This window comes from Galeopterus variegatus, unplaced genomic scaffold, assembly GCF_000696425.1.
Source record: "Galeopterus variegatus unplaced genomic scaffold, G_variegatus-3.0.2 Scaffold3468, whole genome shotgun sequence".
NCBI classification, from domain to species: domain Eukaryota; kingdom Metazoa; phylum Chordata; class Mammalia; order Dermoptera; family Cynocephalidae; genus Galeopterus; species Galeopterus variegatus.
The window spans coordinates 172,175-188,739 of NW_007729579.1; positions in this window are offsets into that span (position 1 = coordinate 172,175).

The window sequence follows — 16,565 nt, forward strand, 5'->3', positions numbered from 1 at the left end:
ACTGGTACCACTGAGTTCTTTTCTCTGTATTTACAAACTACACTAAATCCTCTTATTTAAGGGGATGATTGCATACTTCTAGAAAGTAAAAAACTGATAGTGCAATAATACTGCTTAGTGACTTATTTTTCAATTACTCTCATTTTGCTTTTCATGTTAGAATGGAGAGAGCGACTTTGATTTTCCAAGGACTGATTATTGCTCCATTGTGTTTGTACCATCATTTTAAAAAATCAGTTACTTGATGGCTATTTAGGTAGCTCCTATTTTCTTTAAAAAAATGATAAGCAATGCTGTGATAAATCCCCTCATACATTTGAGTAGATAGTTCTTTGGGGTGTACTTTTAAAAGTGGAGTTGTTGGATCAAATGACATCCCATTTTGTATGTTGATAACTCAAGCTTCATTGTTTTCTAAAAAAAGCATGCTCCTTCCCACTCTCACCCACCGTGCACGACAGTGTCTGAAGCTCCATATTGTGAATGGTATTATCACTGGATTTAATCTTCATTGTCTAATTGGTCAAAAATTTTCCTGTCTTCATTGTTGTTGAATTATTTTCCATATTTCATCATCACTTCTGTCCTTTGTCTATAAACTATTGTTTATATCTATTGCCCATTTTTCAATTANCCCGAGTGAGCCACGGGCCGGCCCTGGGGTGTACTTTTAAAAGTGGAGTTGTTGGATCAAATGACATCCCATTTTGTATGTTGATAACTCAAGCTTCATTGTTTTCTAAAAAAGCATGTTCCTTCCCACTCTCACCCACCGGGCACGACAGTGTCTGAAGCTCCATATTGTGAATGGTATTATCACTGGATTTAATCTTCATTGTCTAATTGGTCAAAAACTTTCCTGTCTTCATTGTTGTTGAATTATTTTCCATATTTCCTCATCACTTCTGTCCTTTGTCTATAAACTATTGTTTATATCTATTGCCCATTTTTCAATTAGAGTGTTTAATTTTTACTCATTTGCAATGGCTTTTAAAAAAAATTGTGGTAAAATACAAATAACATAAAATTTATCATTTTAACTATTTTAAAGTGTGCAGTTCTCAGCAGCATTAAATACGTTCACTGTGTTGTGCAACCATCACCACCATCCATCTCCATAATTCTTTTCATCTCTAACTCTGTACCCATTAAACAATAACTCCCCATGCCCCCTCTCCCCAGCCCCAGGCAACCATTATTCTATTTTCCCTCTCTATGAATCTGACTACTATAATGGTTTTTAAAATAGTATGCATATAAATTTTTGTCTGTTAGAAAGGCTGAACATGGGCCGAGCCCATGGCGCACTCGGGAGAGTGCAGCGCTGGGAGTGCAGCAGCGCTCCCACCGCGGGTTCGAATCTTATATAGGGATGACCGGTGCGCTCACTGGCTGAGCGTGGTGCAGCCAGTCTCAAAAAAAAAAAAAAAGGCTGAACATATTCTTCCAAATTTTAGCTTGCCTTTTAATTTGATAACGTTTCTTATATGGGAAGTACACATTTTTTAGAGCTTCACCTTTTTATATCAGTAACTATGACCATTTTTTTGTTTTTTAGGCTTTTGAGTTTTACATTTTGCTTTGAAAGACTGCCTCACCCTACAATGATAGAAGCATTCTCCTGATTTCTTCTAGTAATAAAGGTACTCTGGTCATACCTGTATAAGATGACCGGTAAGGGGATCTCAACCCTCGGCTTGGTGTTGTCAGCACCACGCTCAGCCAGTGAGCAAACCGGCCATCCCTATATGGGATTCGAACCCGTGGCCTTCGTGTTATCAACACCACACTCTCCCGAGTGAGCCATGGGCCGGCCCTCTCCTTCTGTATTCTAATTAATAGTAATAACTAACATTAATGAGAACTGTGGCCTTCGTGTTATCAACACCACACTCTCCCGAGTGAGCCATGGGCCGGCCCTCTCCTTCTGTATTCTAATTAATAGTAATAACTAACATTAATGAGAACTGTGGCCTTCGTGTTATCAACACCACACTCTCCCGAGTGAGCCATGGGCCGGCCCTCTCCTTCTGTATTCTAATTAATAGTAATAACTAACATTAATGAGAACTGTGGCCTTCGTGTTATCAACACCACACTCTCCCGAGTGAGCCATGGGCCGGCCCTCTCCTTCTGTATTCTAATTAATAGTAATAACTAACATTAATGAGAACTGTGGCCTTCGTGTTATCAACACCACACTCTCCCGAGTGAGCCATGGGCCGGCCCTCTCCTTCTGTATTCTAATTAATAGTAATAACTAACATTAATGAGAACTGTGGCCTTCGTGTTATCAACACCACACTCTCCCGAGTGAGCCATGGGCCGGCCCTCTCCTTCTGTATTCTAATTAATAGTAATAACTAACATTAATGAGAACTGTGGCCTTCGTGTTATCAACACCACACTCTCCCGAGTGAGCCATGGGCCGGCCCTCTCCTTCTGTATTCTAATTAATAGTAATAACTAACATTAATGAGAACTGTGAAGGAGAGGCATGAGGAGGTGAGCTCTCTCTCTTGGTTCTGCCCTTCTTGCAATGTGATACCCTGTGTAGCTGAAGTCACCACCAAGGAAGGCGCTCACCAGATGTGTTCCCTAGACTTTGGACTTCCCAACCTCTGAAACTGTAAGGAATAAATTTCATTTTCTTATAAATTATCTGGTTTCAGATATTACTGTTATAAACAAAAGAAATGGACTAATATGATCTTCATGACAAGTCAATGAGGTGGGTCCTATTATTATCCCCATTTTATGTGAAAATTGAGTCTTAGAGAGTTTAAATAATTTATCTGCTTCAAGTGGTAAATCTGTGGTTTGAACCCAAGCCATATCACTGCACTCTAACCATTAGGTAATAAATCTATTTTCTCTGTGAATTGGTGCTCCTCAAGGGCATGACTTTGTCTCATCTCTATTCCTACTCTACTGCAAAGGTTCTCAACAGTTATTTTTGAAGTGAATTAATCCCTGTTACCTAAACTCAACATCCTCTGCACAAGCTCAGGCACAGCACTTCCTATCTTCCTTCACCATCTCACTTGTCTGTGAATTCAGTTTTGACCTTCCTTCTGAGCCCCATGGAGCTGCTGCTTTTCACTAGGAACAAACTGCCCTGGGTGGCCAATAGTCTTCTCAGGCACCATGACCACTTTCTCAAGGTTATGACTGTCCTATCATGACATTGCTCCCCTCACGAGTTCTCTTCTGGGGCCTCTCATATTCCACTGCTCTGTCCTCTCTCCTTGGAGGAGAAAAAACCTACACCTTCCTTTCTGTCTCGCAGACCATAACTCTACCACTGTCTTGCAAGAACCTCTTCTCTTTTGGAGTTCACTCCATCCGTTTAGTACTCCCTCAGTGCCATGACCTATTGATTTCTGGGCAGGTCCCCCTCCCTCCTTAAGGATTTTAGCACCAGGCTCACAGCTTTCACCTCTCCACCTCCCACTGACTCCCTTAAAGGCTCCAACTCTCCTGTTGCTGACCCTTCCAATGCCCTGGCCTTAAATCCTCAGTATTTACACAAATATTCTTCCTCTCCTTAATGTCTCTGACATAAGCCCAGCCCTGGCCCCGGATTCAGTCATGACAGAGACGTCCTTTCTTGTGTTGCTCTCTTGTTTTTCTACTACAGCCTCCAACCCACTTGCCAATTTCTAGGCTCAGACAGACCCCGTTCTATTTTCTCCACTCCTCCCAATTGCTGGGGAAGTTCAGGAAACCAGAGTGTTTGGATCTGTTACAGATTTATCTGGTTCAACTTCGGGAGGATGATCTCTGCTGTTTGGCCACCTTCTCACCACCTCCAACTGCCTTCCTCATCCACTCTCTGTAGCATCTCTCCTAAACCTTTAAACCTTCTAGAGCTGAACCCCACTTTCCAAAGATGCCTTTGCTTCCTCCTTTACTGAGGAGGACAGGCCACCTCACCCAAGCTCTCTCAGCCTCTCTAACCTCTACTACATTCCCTCTTTCCCATATCAGAAGAACACACCTTCCTCTTTCCCTTTATCCCTTGGGGTGATCATGAAATATAATGGGGAAAAAATAGGCTTTGGAAACTGCAAACCTTGAGCTTGAATTCCAGCTCAGGTATCAAGTAGTTTGATGTCCTGGAGCAATTTCTTTACTGTCTCAAGCCTTACTTTCTTCACCCATAGGTGGAAGTGCTAATAGTACCAGCCTCAAAGGGACTTATAGCGATGGTTAAATGGTCTGAGGCACATTGGCAGAGGCATCTGCCTGGAATTTCTGAGCTTTCTTCCCACTGCTGCACTCCCTAATTCCCCACCTCAGTCACCGATCCTGTCCCCTTTCTCTTCAGGGGCTTTCCCCCATCATTTGTCTCTTACTTGTTTATGATTATTTTATCGTGCTAATAGTACCAGCCTCAAAGGGACTTATAGCGATGGTTAAATGGTCTGAGGCCCATTGGCAGAGGCATCTGCCTGGAATTTCTGAGCTTTCTTCCCACTGCCGCACTCCCTAATTCCCCACCTCAGTCACCGATCCTGTTCCCTTTCTCTTCAGGGGCTTTCCCCCATCATTTGTCTCTTACTTGTTTATGATTATTTTATCTTTCCTTCTAACTAAATATTTTTTGTTGACTTACAAAAATGTGAAATTCTCTTTCACCCCGAGAAATCCCCTTCCTGTGACTCTGCTAACATCCTCCTCCTCTCTTCTAAACTTTACTGCCAAATCCCTTAGAAGAATAGTCTACACCCGGTGATTCTATTTCTCTCCCATCCACTCTCTCTTTCACCTTTCACCCTCCCCATCACCATATTTAAATTAGGTTCCTAAAGCCACAATAGTGTAGGCCTTGGATTCCATGGTTTTCTGTGGTCTTCAGCCTGCTACGCTTAGCTGCAGTGTTAGGTGGTGCCAATGCGCTGCTTCTGCTTGAAAACCCACTTTGACTTCTTGTCACTGTCTGTTTTTGGTTCTCCTCCTGCTTCTCTTGCTACTGCTCCAGTTCACTCATTCAACAATTTTTTATTGAGCATCTCCTATATACCACAACTGTGCTGGGTGCCAGGGATACGGTGGTGAACAACACAGGCAACATCTGCTGGCCCCTTAAGCTTACCATCTCATGTGGCAGACATCAGGCAGTCACACACATTCTCTGTATCAGCTACCTGCTGTGTGTGTTTACATATTTAAAGAGTGCTAAAAACACATATAACAGTGAGGAAGAATGGGGGAGGGGAAGTTAAGTCAAGGAAGGACAGTTTGAGGAAGTGATATTTAAGCTGAGATCTGCAAGATAAATAAGTGTTAGCTGGGCGGGGGTGGCAGAGTTTGGAGAGGTGGCTTCCAGGAAAAAGAAGGAAAACTGTGAAGGCTCTGAGGTGAGAAGTCTGACAAATTCAAGAAACGGAAAGAAGGCCAGTGTAGCTGGAGTGCAGGGAATAAGGGGGAGGGATAGAGGAGGTCAGAGCAATGGACAAGGGGCCAGATCATGTGGAGTCTTATAGGAGACATGGAGAGGGTTTGGGATTTACTCCTAAGAGCAGTAGGCTACTATTGAAAACCTCTCTTCCCCTGCCTGTTTTCTCACTTTGGATGCACCTCATAGATGGGTCCTTGGTCCACTGCCCTTTTGGCCATCAGGTGTCATGACTGAGTAATGACCTCTATAGGGTTGATTCCTGAATCTCAACACCCTCCTGAATTCCAGTCCTTTTCCCAGCTTCCTGCTACAATTATCCTCTGGCATGTCCTGCTGGCACTCCAAATGTAAATATTGAAAAGAAACCTCCTCATCTTCCTTTTCAAAATCCTTCCTCCTCTTGTTTTTCATCTTGGTTCCTGGCAGCTGCACTGGCCTCCCGTTTACCCAGATTGAAATGCTGGTGTCTCCTTGACTCCCCTTTCATTTACTCATTCATATTCATCCCGAGGATACAGCAGGGGCCAAATCTGATGGAGTTTGCCTTCTAGCGGGGGTGACCAAGAGTAAACACCTCAATGTATATTATAATGCCAGTTAGTAATTGATAAGTATATAGATAAAAATAAAGCAGATTAAAAGTGATGGGGTGGAAATGTTATTGAGCAATGGGAAAGCCAAATTCTGTCATGTCGGCTTTAGTGAGAAGAAAGAGCTTTATTGTGTAGCCGATCAGCAAGGAAACGGGAGACGAGCTCACATCTGCCTCCTCCAATCCGGGGTTGAGTTAAACTTTCACGGTTTAGGGGAACAGGTTGGTATGTGGAAGCACTAGTAGGTTTTGATTGGTGGGTTTCAGCCTTGCTTCTGAAAGAGCTCCCATGTTTTTAGGTTCAGGTCATGTCCTGGCCTCCTTGGTTCCATGGGGAAGATCATTGGTTCTGGGTGTTATTTGGAGGTCAAGACTTTTTCTACTGCATGCCCAGGCTGCGTGACTTGCAATTTTTGGCTCAGCTCCATCTGCAAGAAAGCTGAAGCCATGGATAAACAATAGACCTGGTTTGAGCTGGTCACATGGTTATAGGTACATTGCTTATTTTCAATCAGGGAAGGTCTCTTTGAGGAGGTACATTTGAGCAGAGGCCAGAATGAGATGAGGGATCAAGCCGTGTGGCTATCTGAGGAAATAGCACACCAGGCAGAGGGAACAGCAAATGCTAAGGCCTAGAGTTGGGAGCGTGCTTGAGGAACAGCAAAGAGGTGAGTAGCTGGAATGCATCGAGTGACAGGTTGACACTGAGGACACAAGGCCAGAGAAGCAGCACCTATAGACTGTGCTGTAAGGTATGGAAAGGGGTTTGGAATTTCACTCTAAGTGTGATGAGAAGCCATTGGAGGGTTTCGATCAGAGAAGAGACATGATCTGATACATAGTTTAAAGGGTCCCTCCAGTTACTGTGTGAAGAATAGACTATGGGGGTAAAGTGAATATCACACAGTAATCCATGTCCTCTCTACATTCACAGGGTCTTGCCCACATCCACCCATCCCATCCTCAAAGCTGCTACCCTAAGTTAACCCCTCCATCTCTTACCTGAGTTATTATTGTGGCTGCATAAATGACCTTTCTGTATTCTGCTGGATTTATCTTCCAGTTGGACAAATGTGAGCAAGCTATTCCCTTGCTCAAGCCTTCAGTTGCTCCCTACCCCATATGAATCAAGTACAACTTCTTTAGCCTTCTATTCAAGGCCGCTTCTTGCCCTCCAACCCTATATCCAACTGCTGCCTTTCACATAGCCCAAGCTAAAGTCACATTGAACAAGTCAGTTTCCCATATAAGCTTCTTGCCTTTTGCTCCATGCTTTTGCTCAAGCTGTTGCATCTTCCCATAGAGCCTTCTCTTGCCATCTCTCATCTTTGTAAGGCCTAGATTTCCCAAGTCTTTCTTGATCACCCCAGGCAAAAGGGATTCTTCTTGCCTTTGGACTCTTACACATTTCCAATGACGCTAATTGTTCTCTACTTAAGTAATAGCTCTTTATCATACATGTCTTATCTTCCTCACTAAATTGTAAAATCCTAGAGGGCAGGGTCCAAGCTTGATACATCTGTGCACTTTCCATCCACAGTGTGTAACCCAATGCTCACAGTGAGTACACAGCAGGTATCAGTTGAAGGAATGAATTCCTGGATCTAGAGGATTTTAATAGTCTATTTGGAGAAACACAACCTAAAGCCGTATAAGTGAATAATATAAGACAGTATGTAATGGAGGGATACGTCATGTGGCACATAGTCTATGGACTGTAGGAATTCAGAAGGGAAATCAGGAAGAGCAGATTGGTCAGGGGAGAGTTAACAACAGCTGGTGTTTCTGGAGTGGTTACCATATTCTGGGCTCTGGGTTGGACACTTCACATGCGTTACCTCACTCTTCTCAACCTCCCTGTGCTACAGGCACTTATAAGATACTCATCTGCAGATGCAGAAATTTAGGTAGTAAGGTAAAGTGATTTCCTCAAAGTCACAGTGCTATACCATCTACAGAGGTGGGATTTGAACCCATCCCTATCTATCTGGTTAGCCTGTACCAATCACTCTACCAATCAGCCTGTGAGAACAAAGGAAAGGCTCCACTGTGAAAGTAGGGTTTGTGTTTTATCTCCTGTCTCCCTCTAAAATGGATTTGAAACAGCTAAGCATGAGCTGAGCTATGCCTGGGAAGATGACTAGGATCTGAAGGTGAGGCAGATGTTTCAGATTAGGAAAGCAGCTGTTTGTGGGCTATAAGGCAGACCTGTTCCTGGATGGAAGCAGAGTGAGCTGACCAAATTGGAGAGTGTGTGTTGGGGACTGGTTGGTTGGGTAAATGGAGAAAGTGTGTGGAAGACATTGAATGCCAAGGAGGATTATTGAGTGTGAATGTTCTAGGACACAAGAAGATATTTAAAAATTATGAGCAGGGTCAGGATATAACTCCATTCAAAGAACATTTACTGGGAAAGATTTTGTACTAAGTAGAGAAATGGAACTGTAAGATTCCCTGAGTAAGCTCTTGCTCTCAAAGAGCTAATGATCTTTTGGGAGAAACAGCCTGTAGGATGCAGACATAGCACAGTGGAAACAGAGCAGGAGGATCAGAGAGAACTACCTAAAGGCTGTGGCTTGTGAGCCAGTCCTCGCAGAGGGGTGGGAATGGAAGAACAGAAGTGAGAGCCCACTTCTGGACTGGAGGGAAGGTGGTGTTTAGAACAGATTACCCCGGTAATTATGTACAGGCTGAGCCATTGAGCAGTCTCTAACACATTGAGATTTCTGGGAGAGAGATGCACTTAAGATCAAAAATCCATCTGCACAGGCAGCAGTTCATGTGAAAAAGACAGAGGGGTCTTAGTACTCAGCAAGTTCAATGAGAGAACGGAGCCACATAAGTGTCAAAGGAACTAAATGAGTCTTGAGCTGCCTTAAAAGATGTTCAGTGTTGCATATCCAGCTCACAGACTATATCCTGAGAATTTTGTCAGTTTGGGGAGCTAGGTCTAGTGGCTCACAGCTGGGGATGATTTTGACCTCCAGGGGACATTTGACAATGTCTGGAGACATTTTTGGTCATCACAACTGGGAGCAGGTGCTACTGGCATCTAATGGGTAGAGTCCAGGGATTTTGCTAAATGTCCTGCAATGTACAGGACTGCCCTCAAGCCCCAGCAACAAAGAATTATCTAGACCAAATGTCAATAGTGCCAATCTTGAAAAACCCTGCTCCAGCAAATGAAGCACTGAGAACATGGTTACTGGAGGGAAAGTTTTAAAAACAGAGTCATTAGGAGCAATGAAAGAAACTGGGAATATTTATCCTGGAGAAGATTTACGGACCTGAGAAATACCTTAGGAAAGCATGAAGAACTGAACTGTTCTGAGCAATCGCCCAAGTTTCCAACATTATTCACCCTGACCACTGTGATAGGAATCCAACCAGACTAATGTTTGGATAAGTAAGAAAGTCAGTTTTAATAGGAAACACTTATATAGCATTTACTGTATCTCAGGCTAAGAAGTGTACATATACCAACACATTTAATTGTCACAACAAACCCATCAAACCCATTTTTCAAATGGAGAGACTGAGACACAGAGAAGTAGGCAAGTAACTTGCCTAAGATCACAAAGGTCAGTGAGTGGCAGAGTCAGGATTTGAGCCCAGGCTGCTGTATTCTTAACCACTGAGCAGTATTGCTATGCTACATTGGAAAGAGCAGTGTTGTAAGGAGATGGCCTGTGTTCAAATCCCAGCTTTACCACTTAACAGCTGTGCAGCTATGGGCGTGTCACTTAACCTCCCTGAGCCACACTTTCTCTATCCTGCATGATAGGGTGTATGATAATAAGATGATGAATGTTTTCCAAGTTCTTCTGCACTGTGATGAATGTAGTTCTTACAACAACTTGAGAAGGAGCATTATTATCTTCATTTTATATGCATGAGGATTACATGACCTAGAGAGATTGAGTGACTTATCCAAGCTCACACAGCTAGGAAGCAGAGAGTTAGGATTTAAATGCACATCCATCTGACTCCAGAGCCCATTTTTAACCACAAAGCCATTACATTTGCAAAACTGTGGTGAGGATAGCATGACAAAGCATATGGAAAATCGCCTGGAACATAGTAAGCAATTAATGATAACTGTTTATTATTACATTAGTAATCACAGTTATTATCTGCATGACCAGCCCAATCAGGTGTGCAGGTAGCAAAACAATATTCTAGCCAGAAGAAAAAGATCAGCAGAAAATGAATGCTACAGTGGGTTGTGTGTGGAGCACAACCCCTCAGTCACAATAATCCATAATCCTGAGCTTTGGCCTCCCCTGTAGGTAAAGTGTTGTCACTTTTGATTCATTTGTCCTGCTATTTGCACAGTCTACTATTCATAGAACAGGAGTGGGAGGACTAGGGAGAGTGTGAGGCTAATTTAATGTCAAGGTTCCACAGCCCATACATTTTATAGATTCCACTTAGTCATTAAAAAAAAAAAAGATAAATGTGGTGCCTTGCGCCAAACCAGAAAAGTTGCCACATATTCACATACTGTACTGCAAATAGAGCCACAGCTCACCTGGTGGTTAATTCCACCCAGGAAGGATTTCATCTTAAAACAATTGCCTGATTTCATTGTAAGGAACACTGTGTGAGTGTTTTTCCACAAAGAGGGGGTGGCATCTGCCAGCAATAATAAAGGCTAGAGGGCTGGCGGCACATAGAATCTGCCTGTATAATGGATTCTTGAACATGGAATCTTGGCAAAGGGATGTCAGACAGGAAGACACCAGAGAGCTGCTTGGACTGTATGTGATGGAGGTAGGTACAAGGGGCAGTGGGAGCCCTGGGCAGGGGGCCACTAAGTGCCTAGTTAGTGGAGAGTGATCAGAGAAGTTTTCATAGGGAGGGGATATTTGAGCAGGACTTGAAGGATGAATAGGCATTTGCAAGGTGGAGACAGGAGAGAGCAAGAGTACTACAAAATTTATGTGACCTGGGAGAACATGGCATGTCTGAAATGCTTTGTGGCTGGTTGTGGCAGGAGCCCAGGGGGAGAGGAACATGGAGTAGGGTGATGAGGCTGGCCTTGTGGATTGGAGTCAGCTCATAAAGGGCCTGTAGCCCCACAAAGCCTTCTGGGCAGTATGGTGTAATGGAAAGGGTTTCTGGAAGTATGGTATGAGGAGAAACAACCTGGGAGTTTGCAGTGAGTCAAACCTGGTATTGAAGCTGAGTTACATTACATATTGGCTATGTGGCTGGGAACAAGTTACTTTACCTCTCTGAGTCTCAGCATTCATGTCTATGAGATGAGGACACAATGCCCACTTCACAAAGTTGTTACTAGGACGAAACCAGGTAAAGAATAAACTCCTAACATGGTCATGACATGTCATAGGCTCTCAATGTTAATTCCGCCTTTATTGGATAGGTGAAGGGGGTTGTTTCCAGTGGGCAGAGTTTCAATCTGTTTCTATTTGAGAAGGATCACTCCAGCGGATTGTTCTCCAGGGGAGACTAGAGGCAGAGAGAAGACTCAACTGTGAGTGTGGGTTGCTTCGCTAGTCTCCATCTGTAAATGCAGCATTTTAAAGCTTTAGTCTAAGGGGTTTACATTCTCATACTAGGACAAGATTCTGGGGCTATAGCCTGTGGCTCCAATATCCGGGACCTCTATTTAAGAAGACTAGACAATGAGCTGGCTTAGCTGCCTCAGTTTCTCCAATGTAAAGAGACCAGTCTGAAGAGACACAGTTCAAGCCAGCTCACGTTTGTTTGGCCACGTACAAGCTACCTCACTCTTGTTCTCCATTTCATTTATTCATGCGTTCAGCCATCTAGCAAACACTTATTGATGCCAACCAAAGAGTGGGTTGGGTGGGTGTTGGAAATACAGTTGCCCATCTACCAAACTGTGTGGTTTTATATGATCAGAACATGAAGAAATAGTGATGCCACCCGCTCCTTGTGCTTGTACACAGCTGAGGCTTCCCGTTGGTCAGGTAGATGCATGCTCGACCTTTGTGGAAGATAATTAGTGAGATAGAAATTATGGTACAGAGAAGAGAGTCCTGCTGGAAGATTACTGAAATATGCACACTTTATCAAGCTCCATTTTCTAAAATTTCAGCACAGCATTTTGAATCTAGGATCAGAGATCCTGAACTCTTGCCTTTCTGAGAAGGAGTTCAGAAAAATATAGAAGAAAAGAAATAGCTGGTAGCTGATAACAGAAGGCAATCTGACTGGCCAGTTAGATTGGTAAAGCATGATGCTGATAACACCAAGGTCAAGGGTTCAGATCTCCTTACTGGCCAGCCACAATAAATAAATAAATTAAATAGTTGTGTTTTTTTTTTTTTTTAAAGAAGGTATCTGGCTTCTTAATACTGACCAGACTTTAGGAAATATAACAAAAGAGTAAAGTGGATTCCACCTTTTGATTAATACAGGAATCTTACCTCAAGTCAAGAAGAAAAAAAAATAAAAAATAACAAAAGAGTAAAGTGGATTCCACCTTTTGATTAATACAGGAATCTTACCTCAAGTCAAAAGGATTTAGAGAATTAACCAGGAAAAACTATGTCAATGAGGTTAAATAACAATACACCTATCACCCAACCAAAAAGAATAAAAGCGATGATGTCAGAACTTTCACAGCTCATTGAGACACCCTAAAACACTTGCTTTTCCTTCCCGAATCCAGACCACTGTCTCTGCCTCTGATGGACCATTCTGAGAGCCTCGTAACGGGTTGGCCACTCTGGCTTCAACACCCTCCCATACATTCTCCATGGGAGAAGGACTCTGGCCCCTTTCTGCTCAGGTCCTTCCCTGACTCCCAGTCTCCCTCAGGGGACTGTCATGCTTCTCACTGGGAATCAAGGCTGTGCCAAGCCCACCCCTCCTGAGCTCCATCTTCTCACAGGCCTCCTTATTTCTCTCAATCTCTGTTACTCAGCAGAACTAGGAATGATGCTGTGGCTTCATAGTTTAGAGTTATTTTATCTTCCATCCCCTGTCCTTCAAATTTCATTCCAGTTATTGCTTCTTCCAGGCACAAGCCTGAGGAGTCACCTCTGTGTTCTAATGTCTCTAATGTGGCACATTCTGTGTTGTATTGTACTTTAGTGGCTGATGTGTCTTTCTTGTTATGACCTTTACACACAAGGTCAAGAATTTGGCCTCATATGTCCCAGTTCCTTCACTACCCTGCACAGTGCCTGGGACATGATAGACAATTCCATGCAACTGTTTTTGAGCTAAATTGAATGATAAAATGGAAGGGAGGGGAATAGATGTTCTGAAATAGTCAAAAGAAAAGAAGACCAAGAGAATCTGGCTTTTCAGCAAACAGTCAACACCCCTTTATTATGGGGGTTGCGATGTGCAAGGGGCTGGGGATTCAGCCCTGAGAACCGTCCAGACTTTGTCCTCATATTGTTTACGAGTGTGGGCTTTGGAATCAACCTGCCTAGGTTTGAATCCCAGGTCTGCCACTTGCTGTGTAACCATGAACAAGCTACTTAACTTTACTATGCTCCGGGTTTTCATCTGTAAACCAAGGTTTTGATGGTCCTTAATCGTGAAGGTTTGTCACAAGAACTAGTGATATAATCCATGTCTAGCACTTAGAGCAGCGCCTGGCTGGCACGTGAGCATGGGATAAACGTCTGCTATTATTAAGAAGCTCACAGTCAAGTAAGCTTGAAGTAACATGAAGATCAAGAGAATCGCTACTGAGAAAATACTATTTTCTTAATAGAATCTGCACACATGCCTTCAGGAGGGCTGTAGAGCTATTGGGTAGATTCTTTGATGAGATGTTCAAGGATGGGCTTTGATGCCAGAGGCATGATTGGGGGAGAATAAATTTGCAGTCGAAATGCCTTTTATGGTGGCTGGGACCTGCTAACTCTCAAGTTTTTGTGGAATATTCAAGGCAATGGCTAGAGCCAAATTTGGGGAACACCTAAAATGAATGGATAGTCTGAGGAAAAAGAGGAGATAGGACTGCTAGCACCTGGGGGAAGGGGCACTGGCAAGGAAACTGAATTTTAAAAGCAGAGCTTTTGGTCAACTTTTCTGTATGGCATGTGATGCAACCCTCTTCTTGGCCTTCCCACAAGGTCCACTGTAAAGTTGTCTTCACTCTCTTTGCTGCTGGGGTTGGTTTGCTTTCTTTGGGAATATGGATTCTGGGCTCAGGGTAGTTGGTGACAGCGGTGATGCTCCCAGGAGGTCAGCCACATCTGGGCTACAGATCATTACAGCCTAGTGGAAGAGGTCCTATGAGAAAGGCACTTTGGGTGCACCGAGGCAAAAGAGGCAGAAGCACACATAGGAGCAGCAGGAGAGGATCGGTGTGTTGTAATTGTGAAATGCATAGCTGATGGTACAATAGAGTCAAATTCCAGCATCTTGCAGCTGCCTGTCCCAAGTGCCAGCACTAGATATGCTAACACCAACCACTCCATATCGCAGGAAAGTTACCGTCATCTCTCATATTTTATCTAATTATGCTGTTTGCAGCTTGGACAGGTAAGAAACGTGGCACCGGCCTGCAGAGCTGACACGTATAGGTATTTATGCCTGAAAAACTAGAGGAAATAAAGGATACAACATTTAAAAAAAACCCTCCATAATATTATACACAAGTTAATGGATCAATTACTTAGATGCTCTAACTCAAATTTGAGTTCAGAGCTCTAAACCCAACTATTTCTAGGCATTGTTCAGTTTTTTAATTTCTAGCTGATTAGCTTTGAGCACTTACTATCTGCCAGGTGCTGTGCTAGGTGCTTTACTTGCACCATTTCTTTTTATCCTCCCTGAAACCCAATAAGCTCAGTAGAATTGTTAGCTTTACACTACAGATAAGGAAAGTGAGGTGGAGAAAGGTTAATCGATTGGTACAAGGTCACACAGCTTGTGAGTAGTAGAGCTGGGAACTGACCCAGCCAGGTCTGTTGGACTCTAGAGCCCAAGATCTTAATAAATGTGTTAACTGGTTTGGAAGGAACAAGAGATTATCCAGTTCAACTGTTTGCATACATAGAGGTAGGAACTTGAAATTAAAAGGTGCATGGGACTAGGAGTATATTCTTGTTTTGTCTGAGGCTCTGCTATGTGACACTGGGCAAGTCACTAACCCTTCCCGGGCCCCCATTTTCTTTTCTGAGAGAAGGAAAGAATAAACTACTCTGTCTACCTTATAGGTTTGTTTTAAGGAGCAACTGCACGTGAAAGCCCAGTATAAGGAGTTGGAACAGGACAAAAGCCATCCCTTTGTCTTCCAAACAGCTATCAGGCATGTTCTAGTCCTCTTTTACGGACTAGCTAATTTCTGGTATATCTAGCCAAATGTGATTAACAAGGAAAAGTTTAATGTAGAACCACTCCCTTTTCTGACTCACTAAGAAAATGAGATAATCTTGAAAATTGTACTAAAATAAAGAATTTAAAAGTTGAGTTTGATATTTGGCTGCTCTATGCTAAGCATTTTAATATGCATTTAATCTCCAGTAGAACAAAATAAGGCTCCCAGATGGTTAAGTGATTTGCCTCCCATCATAAGACAGAGTAAGTAGCAGAGAATTGGAACCCAGCACTACCTGGTTTTACCTGCAGGTGCTTTTCCATACACCATGGGCTTAGGCAACATTAGTTTGATTCTGTCTCCACAGGACCTCATTGTTTCAAACAAAGTCACCATGACCTCCCTGGGACTGCTTCTAACATCTCCATGCACCCTAAAGGGAGAGATTCTGTTTTCTCCTCTGCCATGTCAAAGTCTAAAAGTCTAGCAAAATCCAGCCTCAGCTGAACAATTTAACCAAACTCAAATCATGGAAGACCTAAAAGAAATAGAATATAATGTGTATCATTTGCTGAGAGATAACTTTCATAGCTTTGAAAAGTTTCCTCACCATTTCATAGGTGAGGAAACTGAGGCCCTGAAAGGTTTAGTAACTTGCTTGACTCATGCAATTCATTAGAGTATGGCTGAGATTTAAATCCGTACAGTTTGGTACTTACATCCCTATTACACTTAGGAAATTAGTAAAAATAAACATTTAAAAGTACATTTTTTTAAAAAAAAGAATATTCAGTAATGTCTTGAGAGACCCATGCTTTAAACATGGATACAACTCTTTCAAAAAGCAATATCATGATAGGTAGATAGCGTGCTCGCTTCGGCAGCACATATACTAAAATTGGAACCATACAGAGAAGATTAGCATGGCCCCTGCGCAAGGATGACACGCAAATTCGTGAAGCGTTCCATATTTTTATGGAAATCATCAAGTCGAAGGTATACCTGTTTCCCAATGTTCATTGCAGCACTCTTCACAATAGCCAAGAGCTGGAATCAGCCCAAATGTCCATCATCGGATGAGTGGATACGGAAAATGTGGTATATCTACACAATGGAATACTACTCAGCTATAAAAACGAATGAAATACTCCCATTTGCAACAACATGGATGGACCTTGAAAGAATAATATTAAGTGAAACGAGTCAGGCAGAGAAAAAGAAATACCACATGTTCTCACTTATTGGTGGGAGCTAAAAAAATAAACAAATTAATTCACCCACAAACACACACAAAA